Source organism: Arvicola amphibius, chromosome 7 (assembly GCF_903992535.2).
Source record: "Arvicola amphibius chromosome 7, mArvAmp1.2, whole genome shotgun sequence".
NCBI classification, from domain to species: domain Eukaryota; kingdom Metazoa; phylum Chordata; class Mammalia; order Rodentia; family Cricetidae; genus Arvicola; species Arvicola amphibius.
Window position 1 is genome coordinate 94,908,698 of NC_052053.1, and position 15,432 is coordinate 94,924,129.

The following is a 15,432-nucleotide window of genomic DNA, read 5'->3' on the forward strand; positions in this document are numbered from 1 at the left end:
TGATTACTTATGCAATTTTACTGGATAGCCATAAACATTGCTACACAGCGTGACCACGGATCTGTATTATAATCAGAACAAAGCAGTGACATAAGATGTTCTATTCGCTGGATTATATATCTTGTCTATGTGTCTCCGTGTCTACAAAATCCTATAATCTAGGGTCATAAAAATACCCATATTCCTCAAGCACAGGAACAGAACGTCTAATCTGTAATATCACGTCCAAGGGCTTGGAGTGTGAATCAACAGTAGAACCCAAGCTAGCAAGTACAAAGCTCTGGGTTCTGTCCCCAGGACTACAAATTAGTAATGAACATAATGAATGTCTTTGAAACTATTGATGGAGCAGCCTGATTCCATAGTAGGGTAAAAAGCCATTTTGTTAAAAGGTTAAAATACGCTGTTTCTATTTGCTACAAAATTCAAGTTTGAGGCACTGGGACTCTACCCTGAGGAGATAAGGAATCCTGACCAGGAACTTGACACTTTCTGCCAAGATGATCTGTCGAATAACCGAATTGGCTATGTGCTTCTGTAAAATTTGCTTGCAAAATCTTTATGTTACAAAATCCCCAGTTTATTCTTGTTCCCTAGAAAAGGAGGCCTGTACTCTCAAATCCCACTTCGGAGAGTCAGTCCTATGCATGGTAAATAAAACTTGCTTAATTGGTTTTGATTTGGGTGGTAGTTCCTGTTCTCTCTCAGTAGGATCAGCACTATACCACACCCAAGTTCTGAAAGACCCTCTGCTCTCGGCTTCAGAATGGCCCCTGTGTCCTGCTTTTCTTCTGAACTGCTTCATTAAAATAGGATAATTGCATATTCCCTGTGATTTCTGAGTATTTAATATTTTCCTTAAAAGTTGAAACACTTCAAAGGTAAAATTCAAAGAGCCCATCCGCACCCTCACATAGTTCTAGGAATACACAGGGCTTTGTGAGTTCCTCGACAGCTGGCCTGTCCCTTGCCATGATCCACGTCTTGATCTTCAACATGTCTGTTCCCGCTACCCATGATGCCCTAATGCAACTTCTCCCCTTTCTCTTGCAGTAGTGAAAAGGAATGCTGCTATCGTCTGGGAGAAACGTCACCCAGTAGCAAGTGTCCGCGTGAATAAAAGTCTGAGAGATTCAAATGTTTGCTTTGGCTACCAAGCAGGATTGAAATGTGGATTCATGTATGAATACATTACACGACAAGATCAGGTTCTTAGGGGAAATGGAGAGATAAATTATATGAGATAATTTGAAACAATTATTCTTACCCACACAGACTAATAGCAAAGGAAGGGTCAGGGATCAAGGAGATTCGAATGGAAAGTTGCTGGACAGGTATTCTTAGCAAGTTATTATTGTTGGTGATAGTAGCGTTTATTCTGGAATTATTGTGTCTGTGTTTACAGAGGCCTCAAAGTTCTATCCAACTCTTAGGCTAGTATCAGACTGTTATGTGTGAGAGTCCTTTCTTTGTGACCCCCAGTTCTGTGTAAACATACATTTTGTTTTGCTAGAATTAACAAAAGCAACTCTACCTGGGTCCGGAGCATTTCCACATTCCCCTGTTGACCGAGCTCTTTTTATGAAAACCCCAGTGATCAGCCGTGTGGTTGTTTGTCAGGGTTTGACTGCCTCTCGTGGGCAGGATGGACCTCTCTGGCTCACTCTGTTCTCAGGTCAGGTGAAGTGACCGGTGACTGACGGTAAATGTAAAAACCTATACAGCTTCATTAGGAGCAAAACGCTTTAGGAATGGTTCTACAGCCAAATTGATCTGGGTCAATTTGCAAGCAGTGGTCAATTGAAAATAGCTTCTTTTCTTTTTTCTCTTTTTGAGACAGGGTTTCTTTGTGTAGCTCTGACGGTCCTGTAACTTGCACTATAGACCAGGCTGGCCTCAAACTCAGAGATCCGCCTGCCTCTGCCTCCTGAGTGCTTGAATTAAAGGCGTGCGCCACCACTGCCCAGTTGATCTGGGTCTCTTTGTAAATTCAACTTTGTCTGTTCTTTAGGTAATACCATCTCCATGGTTTGAATAAGGCCTTCCCCCTAGGCTTCTATGTATTTGCACTCTTGTTCCCTGGTTGGTGGCACTGTTTGGGGGAAGTCTAGTGTGTGTAACCTTGCTGGAAGAATTATATCACTGGGAGGTCCTTGAGGTTTCAAACCTTGTACCATTCCTAGGGTCTTTCTGCTTCATGCTCGTAGTTCAAAATGTGAGGTCTCAGCATTCAGTTGCTGCCACTGTGCCTGTCTCTTGCTGCCATGATGGACCCTTCCTCTTCTAGCACTATAAGCCCACGAACCCCTTCCTTCTGTAAGACGCCTTGGTCATGACGTTTTTGTCCAACAACAGAAAGTAACTGCTACACTCTCTAGCGCTGGACCAGTGTTATTTCCTGTGTTCACAGGCTTTTAGTAGACATGAACAAAGCCAAGAAGAGCACACCAAATCTGCCTTTTTACTTGAGAACTTAGTGTGAAGGCTAAAGACCAAGTAAAACTACCAGGAATAGGGTGAGTTCGGTTGTGAACACTCAGATTCAGTTTGGGCTGTCATCAACAGCACAACGTCCCCTTATCTCCCAAGAACTGATATGGAGGCTGTTTAGCTCCTGCTGTCCCATCATGCCTGTGAATGTGCTATGGAGGGATGGCCACAGCATGGTTTGAACCCAAGTGAATCTGGGGTGTTGTCAGTGCTGCCCACTAGATGGCAGAGTAAAGGATTCCGTGGGTCCGTGGAGTTACCTGCAGTGACCAACGTGTGAACAAAAGATAACAATATACACAGAAAAGTGTAAGACCGAGCGTCTCTGTAATGAGGGTCATGTGATACCACTCCTCATCCTGTTGGTGACTTAATTGTCTCTGTTTATGGCATCAGAGAGCGCCTCTTCTTCTTCTTCTTCTTCTTCTTCTTCTTCTTCTTCTTCTTCTTCTTCTTCTTTTCTTTTTTTTCTTCCTCCTCCTCCTCCTCCTTCTCCTTCTTCTTTCATTTTTCCTCCTCTCTGTATAGCCCTGGCTATCCTGGAACTCCCTATGTAATCCAGGCTGACCTCAAACTCAAAGAGACCGTCCTGCCTCTGCCTACGGAGTGGTGAGATTAAAGGCGTGTACCAACAGCGCAGGCCTCCAGAATGTTTCTTAACCTACAGATGTGAGAGTTTTCCTTTAAGGGCTGCTCCCTGGTTCTAACTCTGGTTTATGATGCTTCTCTTAGCTCTTGTCAGAGAAAAAAAGATTGGAGGAACCCAGGATAATTTGGGAGGGATTAGTGTACAGGTGTGTAATTAAAACCCTCAGAGAGAGTGGATAGAAACGGCGTTGGAACGTTGTGCCAAACCTGATGACCTGAGTCCCATCCCTGAAGCCCGTGTGGTAGAGAGACCCAACTCTCACAAGTGTCTGACCTTCACAGGTGTGCACTGTAGTACACATTCTATTTGGTTTTAATAATAAAAATCCGGAATCAGATATTTGGGGTAAAAGCTGAAAGATCAGAGAAGCAGAGCAGCCACCACTAGTTCTCACCTCTATGAAATCCTCAGACCAAATGGAGAATCCTGTCTCTACAAGTCCTCAGACTGAACACCCTCTCTCTGAAACCTCAGACTGAATGCCCTGAGCTCCTGTCTCCTCCCCCTTATATTCCTCTCTCTGCCCAGCCATATCGCTCCTGTCTCCACCTCCCTAGCGCTGGGATTAAAGATGTGAGCCACTACTGCTTGGTTCTGTTTCTCTTTTAGACCGGATCAATTTTGTCTAGCCCAGGGTGGCCTTGAACTCAGAGATCCCTCTGCCTCTGTCTCCCGAGTGCTAGGATTAAAGGTGTGTGCCACTATCACCTGGCCTCTGTGGCTAACTAGTGTGGTTAGCTCCACACTTTGATCTTCAGGCAAGCTTTATTTGTTAAATCTCAAACAAAATATCGCCACAATGCACCATGGCATGGAACAGTTCCTTTAGAATGGAACTGTGTCATTTTATATTGCAAATAACTTGGTTTTTGTTTTGTTGGATTTTTTTTTTGTTTATAGGGCTCAGTTATGAGTTACCTTGAGTTTCAGTAGAGAGTTTGAAACTTTAAACAATGATACTTCTGTTAAGATTGTGAGGACTTTTGAAGTTGGAGCAATTGGACTTGTGTCCTGAGACAGCCCTGAGTGTACAGGGGGCCAAACGTTATGATTTAATGTGAGTGATCCTCTATAGGCTCCTGTGTTTGAAAACTTGGTACCCAGCTGTTGGAAGAGGAGGCTGTAGAATCTCTGGGAAGAGGAGCCTGCCTAAAAGAAGTAGACCACTGTGGTGGAGTGGGTAGGGTCATCGCCCACCTCCTTCCAGCCTAAGTTGTTCATGTCCTGATGCATGAGATGCAAGCAAGCTGCACTGTGGGTTCTGCTGCTGTGTTTTCTGCACACTTGTAGAAAATGCATTGGGAGTCTGTACCCTCCTCCACTGCGGCTCCAAATAAATCCCTTTGAAAGTTGCTTCTGCAACTTTGGTCACAGCAATGAAGAGGAGAACTGATATAACTATCCATCCACTGTCACACTCCCGAGCCCACTGAGACTTGTGGAGGCCACAATCGCTAATATAAAATATAGTGACAAGTGTTTGCTAGAGATACCTATAGCCACAAGCAAGAGTAGAGGTGTTTGGACCCCTAGAACCCATGTAATGCCGGCCGGACTGCAATTCCAGCCTAGGAAGGCAGAGACAAGGGATCCCAGGAGCAAGTTGCCTAGGGAGAGCCCTACTGGTGAACACTGGGTTTAACTGAGAGGCCAGGCCTCAAAGAATAAGGTAGAAGACCAATAAAAGATTCCTAGCACTGTCCTTAGACTTTCATAGACACACACACACACACACGTACACACACACACACATAACACCCACACAGAACACACACTTGGAAAGAAACAAAGAAAAGAGTCTGTGTTGTGTGCTCTAAAACCAAGGGAGTGGTGGGGCAGAGGTGGGTGTTAGGAATTTATTCGTTCTTTGAAACCAAGAGTGTGCACAAGACAATCTGATAGGAGGGACCTGATAAGAGAAGCACTGGTCTTTGTTAAACTTCCAGCGGCTAGAGCCATCACAGTGAAACCCACCCCAACCAGCACTGCACTCCAGAAGATCACCTCCAACTCCAAAAGGGTCCACAATCCCAAAACAGGGCCCAGGTTCTAGGGAAGAAACAAACCAAACCCAAAACTAAACATTACTTTAAAAATGAGTAAAAATAAATAAATAAATAAACAGTCTGAAACTCTATGCAGTCACAACCAAAGGTTTTGTTTTTTTGGTTTTTTTTAATAATCAGACTTAAATGGTCTTCAAATATTCAGAGTGACCTTGGGTAAATCTGTATTTCTCTTGTTATTCAGAACCTCAAATCTCAATGGATATTTGCAAAAAAATATTTGGTATTTTTGACATTGAAAATATTCTGCAAACGAACGATAACAACAAAAACACTGCCATCCCCTACCCCACAGACAGGACAATGCCAGCTGCCACTAAGGATACACAGCAATCAGAAACCTCACCCAATGCTGGTGTAACATAAAAACCATGAAATCAGGGGCTGGAGAGATGGCTCAGCGGGTAAGAGCATTGCCTGCTCACAACCATCTGTAATGAGGTCTGATCCCCTCTTCTGGCCTGCAGGCATACACACAGACAGAATATTGTATACATAGTAAAGAAATATTTTTAAAAAAGCATGAATTCTGAAGAGACCAGTAGACAGTAGGCTCACGAAGGCAAACCTTCTATTCTCGTGGGATATTTGTACACTGTGAAAATGTATTCCTGTGGTTGGTATAATAAAAAGTTGGAACAGCCAACAACTAGACAGGAGAGATAGGCAGGACTTTCAGAGACAGGGAGGACTCTGGGAAGAAGAAGGTTGGAGTTACCAGACAGAGAAGAAACAGGAGGTGCAAGATGGAAGACAGGTAATGCCACATGATAGAACGTATATTTATGTTAATTTAAGTTATAAGAGCTAGTTAGGAACAAGCCTAAGCAGTAGTAGGCCAAGCTTTCATAATTAATAAGAAGTCTCCATGCTGTTATTTGTGAGCTGATGGCCCAAAGAAATATCCGACTACACATTCTTACCATACTATCCAACTTTCTCATTCTGGTAAGGTGTTTTAACCAATAGAAATGGAAAACTGTGTTCCACAGAACTGTGCATGGTAGCACATGCCTTTAATCCCAGCACTCAGGAGGCAGAGGCAGGTGGATCTCTGTGAGTTCGAGGCCAGCCTGGTCTACAGAGCGTGTTCCAGGACAGCCAGGACTACACAGTGAAACTCTGACTTGAAAAACAAAAAAACATGGGCTGGAGAGATGGCTCAGCCATTAAGAGCATTGCCTGCTCTTCCAAAGGTCCTGAGTTCAATTCCCTGCAACCACATGGTGGCTCACAACCATCTGTAATGAGGTCTGATGCCCTCTTCTGGCCTGCAGGCATACACACAGACAGAATATTGTATACATAATGAATAAATAAATAAATAAATATGTTTTAAAAGAAAAAAACACAACAACAACAAGAATATCCCAAGGAGCACAAGGTGGACAGCACTCTGCTGGACAACGATGCCAAAACAACTGGACACTGGATGCCTGTGCCCTGTTCTCCCTCGGCCCTGTCTGGAGTGTGTGTGGCTGTCTCTTGGCCTACTTTACTGTGTTGGCATTTACAGACAGACTTCAAACACTTTCTTTCTTTCACCTACATTGTGAATTTTATCTCATGATATTATTGGATGTGCTGTCTCGGGATTTGGATGTTTCCTCCAACGTTGCTTTGGAGACTCCTTCTTCCTAGAGCTTCCTTAGACTGTTGGAAATAAACCTCCCTTTGTTCCACTCGATTGCTGGTGGATGCTTGGGCTGCTTCTGGTCAACAACCACTATCACGTCTTCATCTCCCTTAGATTAGATTAGAAATCTGATCATTTCCTGGACATGCGTATACTCCGCTGTCCTCTGGCAGTGCCTTTCTCCCAGGCCTGACAACAAACGGGACGGTTAGGTGTCTGCGTCTTTGTCATTCTTGATGCTCTGATGTACTTCGAAGTTTTATCACATAATTCCGTGATCACTAAAGAGGCTAATGAGTAATGTTTGGAGTTGGGAGCAGGCAGGTACCACAGCACCGTGTGGAGGCCAGAGGGCTCAAGGGATCGGGCATCTCGACTTTGACAGCAGGCATCTTTACCAGCTGATCCGTCCAGCTGGTACTGTGGGTATGGAAAGTAGAACCTGTGTGGAGGGCATCAGGGCCTCTAAGATGTTTTCAAGATTTGTCTAAGGATAAAATTATTTCCAAGTACAAACTTTAGAACAGTGAGTAACGCACACTACACTCCGGGAGCGACGTCACCGCAGGGGATTTTCGGCACTGTCTGTCCGTGTTGCAGGGTTGTCACGGCCTGTCCACTTCAGATCCTTCCTCCTCCTCCTCAATCCTGACTTGCCCAGAAGATGGAGACTTCTAGAAAATTTGCATAGTCATGACCTTGTGTCTAAATTACCCTGAAATTCATGACGATATTTTTGTTCCAGGTCTGTAGAGCTGGGCATCCAGTGTCTTCCCAGGAATCTGATATTGGATATAAAATTGCAGTTCTGTGTCTCTCCCTTTACACAGCCTCATCCTTTGTCCTTAGAGGAGGACACTGACATTCAGAGAGGTTAGCATAAGTGGAAGGTACAAGGACATCATCCTGCTAATGCTGCTGTTGGCTCACTTCCCAGAGCTTTGTGCAGAAGTTACCCAGTTGAGAGCCTGCCATGAACTTTACCCTACTTCTAACTCACCCGGACCCATTGGAGAGAGTAACTCCGTTAGGTGCTGAGCTGGTGACTTTTTTCACTGATGGAATGTTAGGAAATCAAGAGGACATCTGGCCAGGTGCTGGGGTCAAGCACCTGTTTACATGAACAGAGGGGAATGTTGGCTTACACTAGTTCTGGGCTCGCTACCAACATCCCCTCTCCCAGCAAACATTCTACTCCAAGCATTCAAAAACTCCTATAAACATCAGTTTGCTTTTGTGTGGACATGACTTTGGGTAAACACCCAGGATTGTGCTTGCTGATCAGGCGGTGGCAGTGACAAGCCCACTTCTGAAAAGGTTGTACCCATCTGCATTCCTACCAGCAAGGACAGTTTATATTGTTCATGGCTGTTGGCATTTGTTGTCTGTGTGTTATATTTCTGCTATTCTCATAGCTGCATAGCCCGTTTTAATTTGTAAATCTTTGATCATATGATGCTCAACATTTTTCATATGCTTGTCTGACATCTCTATGACTTTATTTGTGAGGGATCTACCTACGCCTTGTACCCAATTTCTAATCCAACTTTCTCTTTGTTGAGTTTTAAGAGTTAATTATCTGTATAGATTATGTCTTTAATCACACACTTATTTACTGTTGTTTTCAGCCTGTGGCTGCTCTCCCTCTCTCCCTCTCTTCTTTCCTTTCATCCCCCTTCTCTCCCTTCTCTTTTAAATTTTTGCTACTGACCAGGTGTGTTATCAAAGGTGCCTTTAATCCCAACACTTGGAGGTAGAGGCAAGCAGATCTCTGTGAGTTCAAGGCCAGCCTGGTCTACATAGTAAGTTCCAGAATAGGCAAGATGTCTGCCTCTTAAGAATTTTGTTACTTTTCATAAACATTAACCAGTGAAATTAAACAAATAATTGTAAAACATATTAGGCTTTGAAGAACAATAATATAATTGACATGTGGTGTTAGGGTATGGTACCCATCTCTGAACGATGTGCTCCATTCTCATCACACTCAGAAGTAAGCACCATCTTCAAATGTGTACTCATTTGGGGCTTTCAATTTGGGGGTGGCTGGGAGGATGGAATGGCTGGAGGGATGGGGTACCTAGAGAGATGGGGTGGCTGGGGGGAAGGGGTGGCTGCAGGGAAGGGGTGGCTTTGGGGAAGGGGTGGCTGGGGGAGGGGTGGCTGGAGGGATGGTTCAGTGGTTAAGAGCACATGCTGCTCTTGCAGAGGACTGGAGTTTAGTTTTCAGAGCCACCCGTTAGATGGCTAACAACCACCTGTAAGCCCATCTCCATGGGACAGATCTGATGCCCTCTCCTTGCCTCCACAAGCACACACACAAACACACACACACACACACACACCTCATGCAAAAAATTTTAAAATAAATTCCTAACCCCTATTTTCTTTATAGTTTTATTGTGCCTGACCCCTAACTTTTTTGTTGTTGTTTTGTTTTGTTTTGTTTGTTTGTTTGTTGTTTTGCCAATGGTTAAATCTTACAGAGGGAAGACTCCCCCTTAACCAGTTTGCATTTACAGGAATTTGAATTTTATGAATATGTCTAATTTAAAAAAATAATAGCATCATGGGGCTGGAGAGATGACACCACAGCTAAGAGCACTTGTTCTTGCAGAAGACCTGGATTTGGTTCCCAAAATCCACATGGTGGCTCACAGCCATCTATAACTCCAGCCCCAGGGGATCCAATGTCCTCTTCCGACCCACCAAGGGCACCAGGTAGACAAATGGTGCACACACATACGTACAAAACACTTGTGCACACAAAAGTAAATAAATCTTAAAAAGTAAAAGGTACCATTTCTATATGATATAATCTATACAACGTAATTTGTTTCTCTGTACAATTCAGTATTTGGGAGATAGCCCTGAAGCTCCTCACGACCAATATTAGCTAGGTTTTTTTTTTTAGCATTTTTTATTATTCAGGAGGAAACCTTGCCTACTACTAGTCATTTCCCATTCACCCAAAATTCTCTCTGTATCCAGATGCAGAAAACGATTTATTTGCTTTCCCTCTATACTCGTTTTTATCTGTATATTTATTATAAAGACAATAGTATAATATGTAATCTTTTGTATCTGGTTTCTGTGACTTACATAGGTGCTGGGGATCTATATCCTTCCCAGCCCCTACTCCTTTTGTGGTATTGAGGGGAAGACAGGGTCTCACTGTTTGTGTAGCTATGACTGACCTGGAATGTACTATGTATTTCGGTGACCTGTTTTTTAGCTATTATGAATATTTGTTTGTAAACTTTTGTATGTCCATATATTCTCGATTCTCTTGCGTTTATATTAGGACTGGAATAGCTGGGTCGTGTAACAAAGCTATACTTAACCTTGGAGAATGACACTAGATCCCATCGACAGCGGGTGCGGGTTCTTTGTCTTATTGTTTCCCTGTAAGAATTCTATTATTCTTTTAATCCTTTTATTTTACGGGGGCTAGGGTAATGACTCAGTGGCTAAAAGCATGGCTCCTCTTCCAGATGATCTGGGTTCAATTTCCAGCACCGACAAACATCTGTAACTCCAGTTCCATTGGACCCAATGCCCTCTTCTGGCCTCTGTGGGCACTGCACACTTGGGCATAGATGTATATGTAGGTTAAACACCCATACACATAAAATAATAAAATAAAACAAAACTTTCAGAAAGATATGTGTGTAAGAGGGGGGAGAAGGAGAGAGGGAGAGAGAGAGAGAGAGAGAGAGAGAGAGAGAGAGAGAGAGAGAGAGAGAGAGGGAGACAGACAGAGCATGCTGCATCAAGGGTAGAGAGGTAGAGGACTGTTTTGTGGAATCAGTTCCCTCCTTCCAGTTTTCATGATTTCCTGGCACTGAACTCAGGTCACCAGGCTTGCATGGCAGCACATTACCTGTGATCCATCTTCCCAGACAAGCGATAAAATTTCTCCAATACAATACTGTGATATACATATCGGGGTTTTAGTCCACTTGACAGAATGATTGACATGAAGACTTAGGTATTAGGTAGACAATTTCTCAAAAGAGAGCCGTATCAGCCTGGTATTTAAAGGAAAACAACTTTGTTACCAGTGATGAATCTGATATTTCAGGGGAAAATTAGAATTTAGGAGATCTCTCATGGCTTCATAGCTTCTGATATGTATGCTAGATCCTTCCTTCCTGCCTCCCTCCCTCCCTTCCTTCCTCCTTCCTTCCTTTTTTTTCTTTCTTTCATCTTTTTTCCTTCAAGACAGGGTTTCTCTGTGTGGCCCTGGCTATCCTGGAACTCATTCTGTAGACCAGACTGGCCTTGGACTCATCGAGATCCACCTGCCTCTGCCTCCCAAGTCCTCGGACTAAAGGCATGAGCCACCATGGCCTGAATGTTTTTGATTTTTTATTTTTTTTGTTTTGCTATAGCTTTGAGATTTTTTGTTTTGTTTTTCTTTAATGATATGAGTATTTTTCCCTTAATGATATCATGCATGAATATGAATGAACGTGAACGTGATGCCTGTCGTGAGATGTACCAGGGCTGTAATTCTGAGTTCCAGGTCCTGCAGACAAGAAGCTGGCTGTGGTGGCAGTCTACTTCCTCTGCATCTCTGCATGACTCCCACCCCACCCTGAGAACTTCACTTTATTCCTCTCAGCTCATCAAATCCTTTAAGACCCTTCACCTAGGACCTTTTGTTTTCCCGCAAGAGAATCAATCAAGATACCTGACCCAGAAGAGGAAGCCTGTACATTTTATATACTTGTCTTTTATGGGTTCCAGTTAAATTTTTCTAGCTCAATTCATGCTGTCGATCAATATAAAATAAATGTGAAAATGACTGCCTCGTTCTCTTATCAGTCACCTTGCAGCCTGTTGACAGCCCTGCTGTGCCCTCAGGGGCTCGTGTACCATCTTCACGTGGATGTCTAGCAGGCGTGCTTCTCTACGGCTTTGATAAGGTAGATACTTTCCCAGCTATTCCAACAAACAAACTCTAGCTTTCTTGAGTGCCTCATGAAAACCTCATGTACGATTGAATCTTGATTGCTGAGTAAGAACTAAACAGATGTGGGAGGCTCACTAAGGAACTTCTCAATATTATTATTCCCAGTGCTCAGAAGGCTGAGGCAGGAGGATGGAAGGAGAGAAGGGAGGGAGGGGAAGACTGTAGCAGAACCCGATGGACATCGGACACTAGACTACCTACCCTAATAAACCAAATCTGATCTCTAGTTCGCTCTAGTCCCCAATCTCAAAACCTGGCTAGGATTCTAATATATCCAATTTTTTTTCTCTCAGACTTTTCTGTTACAAAAATACTGAAAACAAAAATTGCTCTTTCCCCCAAATCTTTGCAGCCTGAAGCCAAAAAGCTTGATACAGATTTTAGAGAAATCTGTATGGAAAATATTTGTACCCGTTATGTGTGGAGTACTCAGTACAGCAGAGCCAACTGCCAGCCACCATCAGGAGAATCTCACAGGGTTGCACTGGCTGTCTCTCCCTGCCTGAAGCTCCTGAGAACCCAATGACTGCGTCCTGGTCTCAGAAGCTGAGTGGACTGTTCTTCCTTGGCCAGACAGGTGATGGGATATCGGATATTTTACTGTGACTGTCTCTCCTACTTCTCCCTATGAACTCCATAAGACCTTGCTTCAAAGTTTCCTCCCTATTCCAAAGGAATATCATTCAGAAAAAAACAGCCCAGAGTAAGGGACCTCTTGTCAGGGGTGGCAGTACATCACTGTCATCTCAGGGCTCGTGAAGCTGAGGCATGAGGGTATCAAGTTCCAGTCCAACTGTGGCCATGTAGCATAGCGTGGCCCTACATAAGGGAGGTGCAGGGGTGGGGGTGGCAGGGAGAGAGAGAGGAAAGAAGGAAGCCTCCTTACTCAGACAAGGAAACAGAAAAGGATCTGAACACAAATGCTGCACTGCTTGTTGACTTTTGTTTGTTTGACAGGAACCAGAGTTATCTGGGAAAAAAGGAACCTCGGTGGAGAAAATGCCTGCAACGGATTGCCCGTAGGCAAGTCTGGGGACACTTGTCTTTTATTAATAACTGATGGGGAGGAGCCCAATACTTTGGGTGGTGCCACTACTGGCCAGGTGATCCTGGGCTGTTTAAGAAAGCAGGCTGAGGCCGGGCGGTGGTGGCGCACGCCTTTAATCCCAGCACTCGGGAGGCAGAGGCAGGTGGATCTCTGTGAGTTCAAGACCAGCCTGGTCTACAAGAGCTAGTTCCAGGACAGGCTCCAAAGCCACAGAGAAACCCTGTCTCGAAAAACAAAACAAAAAAAAAAGAAAGAAAGAAAGAAAGAAAGCAGGCTGAAGGAGCGATGAACGGGAATCCCGTCACCGTACCCTCCACGGCTTCTGCTTCCCTTCCTGCCTCCTGCCAGGTTCTTGCCCTGGGTTCCTGGCCTGACTCTTTTGATAATGAACAGTGATGGGAGCTATGAGCCAAGTAAACCCTTTCCTCCCCGAGCTGCTTTCGGTCATGGCGTTTTTGTCACAGCGATAGAAGCCAAGGGACACAGCTTCCTATGATCCTCACTCCCAGCTAATCACCATCAGGTCATACTTCCTTCCCGAGAATGCTTCTAAGTCATGCACTTTCTATCACACTGAGCAGCAAAACACACGGGTTTCCAGACTGTGGTGTGGGAGGTCCTTCTGCGATGTGGGAGGGTCTTCTGTTTGCGTTGATTTCATTGGTTAATAAAGAAACTGCCTGGCCCATTTGATTGGCCAGCCCTTAGGTGGGCGGAGTAGACAGAACAGAATGTTGGGAAGGGAAGTTAATAAATCGCCATGCCTCTGCTCTCTGGGACAGACACGATGAAGCTCCAGCCCAAGATGGACGTATGCTAGAATCTTCCCGGTAAGGCACCACTTCGTGGTGCTACACAGATTATTAGATATGGGTTAATCAAGATATGAGTAAGAGGCTGGAACTAATGGGCCAGGCAGTGTTTAAATGAATGCAGTTTGTGTGTTGTTATTTCGGGGCATAAGCTAGCCAGGCAGCTGGGAGCCGAGCGGGAAGCAGCCTGCCCGCAGCTCCCAACACTGCACTTCTGTCTATGTATTGCTTTTATTAATGAATAAAAATCTACTTGGGACCTATAGCAGGGCAGAACTTAGGTAGGCGGGGAAGATGGAACTGAATGCTGGGAGGAAGAAGGTGGACTCAGAGAGAAGCCATGGATCCACCGCCTGAGACAGAAGCTGGGAACTTTAGCTGGTAAGCCACAGTCACATGGCGATATACAGAATAATAGAGATGGGTTGAGTTTAGGATATGAGTTTAGCCAGAAATACACTTAAGCTATTGGCCAAACAATATTGCAAACAGTATGTTTTTTTGAGTGGTTATTTCATGGCTGGGCAGCCAGGACCAACAAGCGACTCTTCTCCCAAAAATACTACGTTGAGACAATGTGTCTGAAGACTTCACGTTTATTAATTAAGTTTATACACTTTTCTCCTGACAACCTGTCTTGTGTTATAAGGGCAGGGCTCAACCATGAACCTAGCACTGGGTAAAGAAATCATTCTTCCCTTCCTAACAAGACCAATAGCTGACTAGTGGGTTGTTGTGGCCTAAATGTGTGGGGACAAGAGCACTTGCTCACACACATTCTCTTCCCTGCCTCAGACAGGTCTGAAGGCTGACACAACATGGGATCCTAGACTCTCCGTTTCCTTCCCCAGCTGATCTATGGCTTCCTGGACTGAATTCCCATCATCCCCAAGTGTTGACATGGCACAGAGCTCATCGTATGAAGGGGATTCTTTTCCCATTGTTTGCCTTGTAAAATCGATGTTTGTTGCAGGCTATTCAATCACACAGAGAACCCCAAGATAGATTGCATTATTTAATAGAAAAATCTGCTTCTAGGACTGGAGAGATGGCTCAGAGGTTAAGAGCATTGCCTGCTCTTCCAAAGGTCCTGAGTTCAATTCCCAGCAACCACATGGTGGCTCACAACCATCCATAAAGGGGTCTGGTGCCCTCTTCTGGCCTGCAGACATACACACAGACAGAGTATTGTATACATAATAAATAAATAAATAAATAAATATTTTTAAAAAATCTGTTTCTAGTTGTGGTGTGGCTCAACCCTAGCACATACCTTTAACCAAGAGCTGTCTGCTTGAATACTGTAAACAGGATTAAATAAAATCAACAATAGGTCAAGAGGCAGAGCAAGCAGCAAGTTGACAGGAAAAAAATATACAGAGCAGGAGGAAGTCAGGAGAAGAGAGAGAAAGAGAGAGAGAGAGACAGAGAGACAGACAGAGACAGAGACAGAGACAGAGAGAGAGAGGAAGGACATCCAGTTATCCAGTTTGAGGAGTTTTGTTTGAGATGGCATAAGAGAAAGGCCTTTTTCCAGAGGAGGAAGGTCATTTGGGTGCTTTCTATGCCTCTCTGAGCTAGCAGGTTTTTACCCCAACATCTGATTCCCAGTGTTTATTGATAAAATTAAATGATTGAGAGTTTCGTTAAAAACAACAGGTGTTCTTGTTGGATATATGTGCAACAAAAGCCTTCTTTCCACTGTGTTAAGCATCTGAAAAGGCCCCTCAAAGTCACTTCTTGGAAGGAAGAT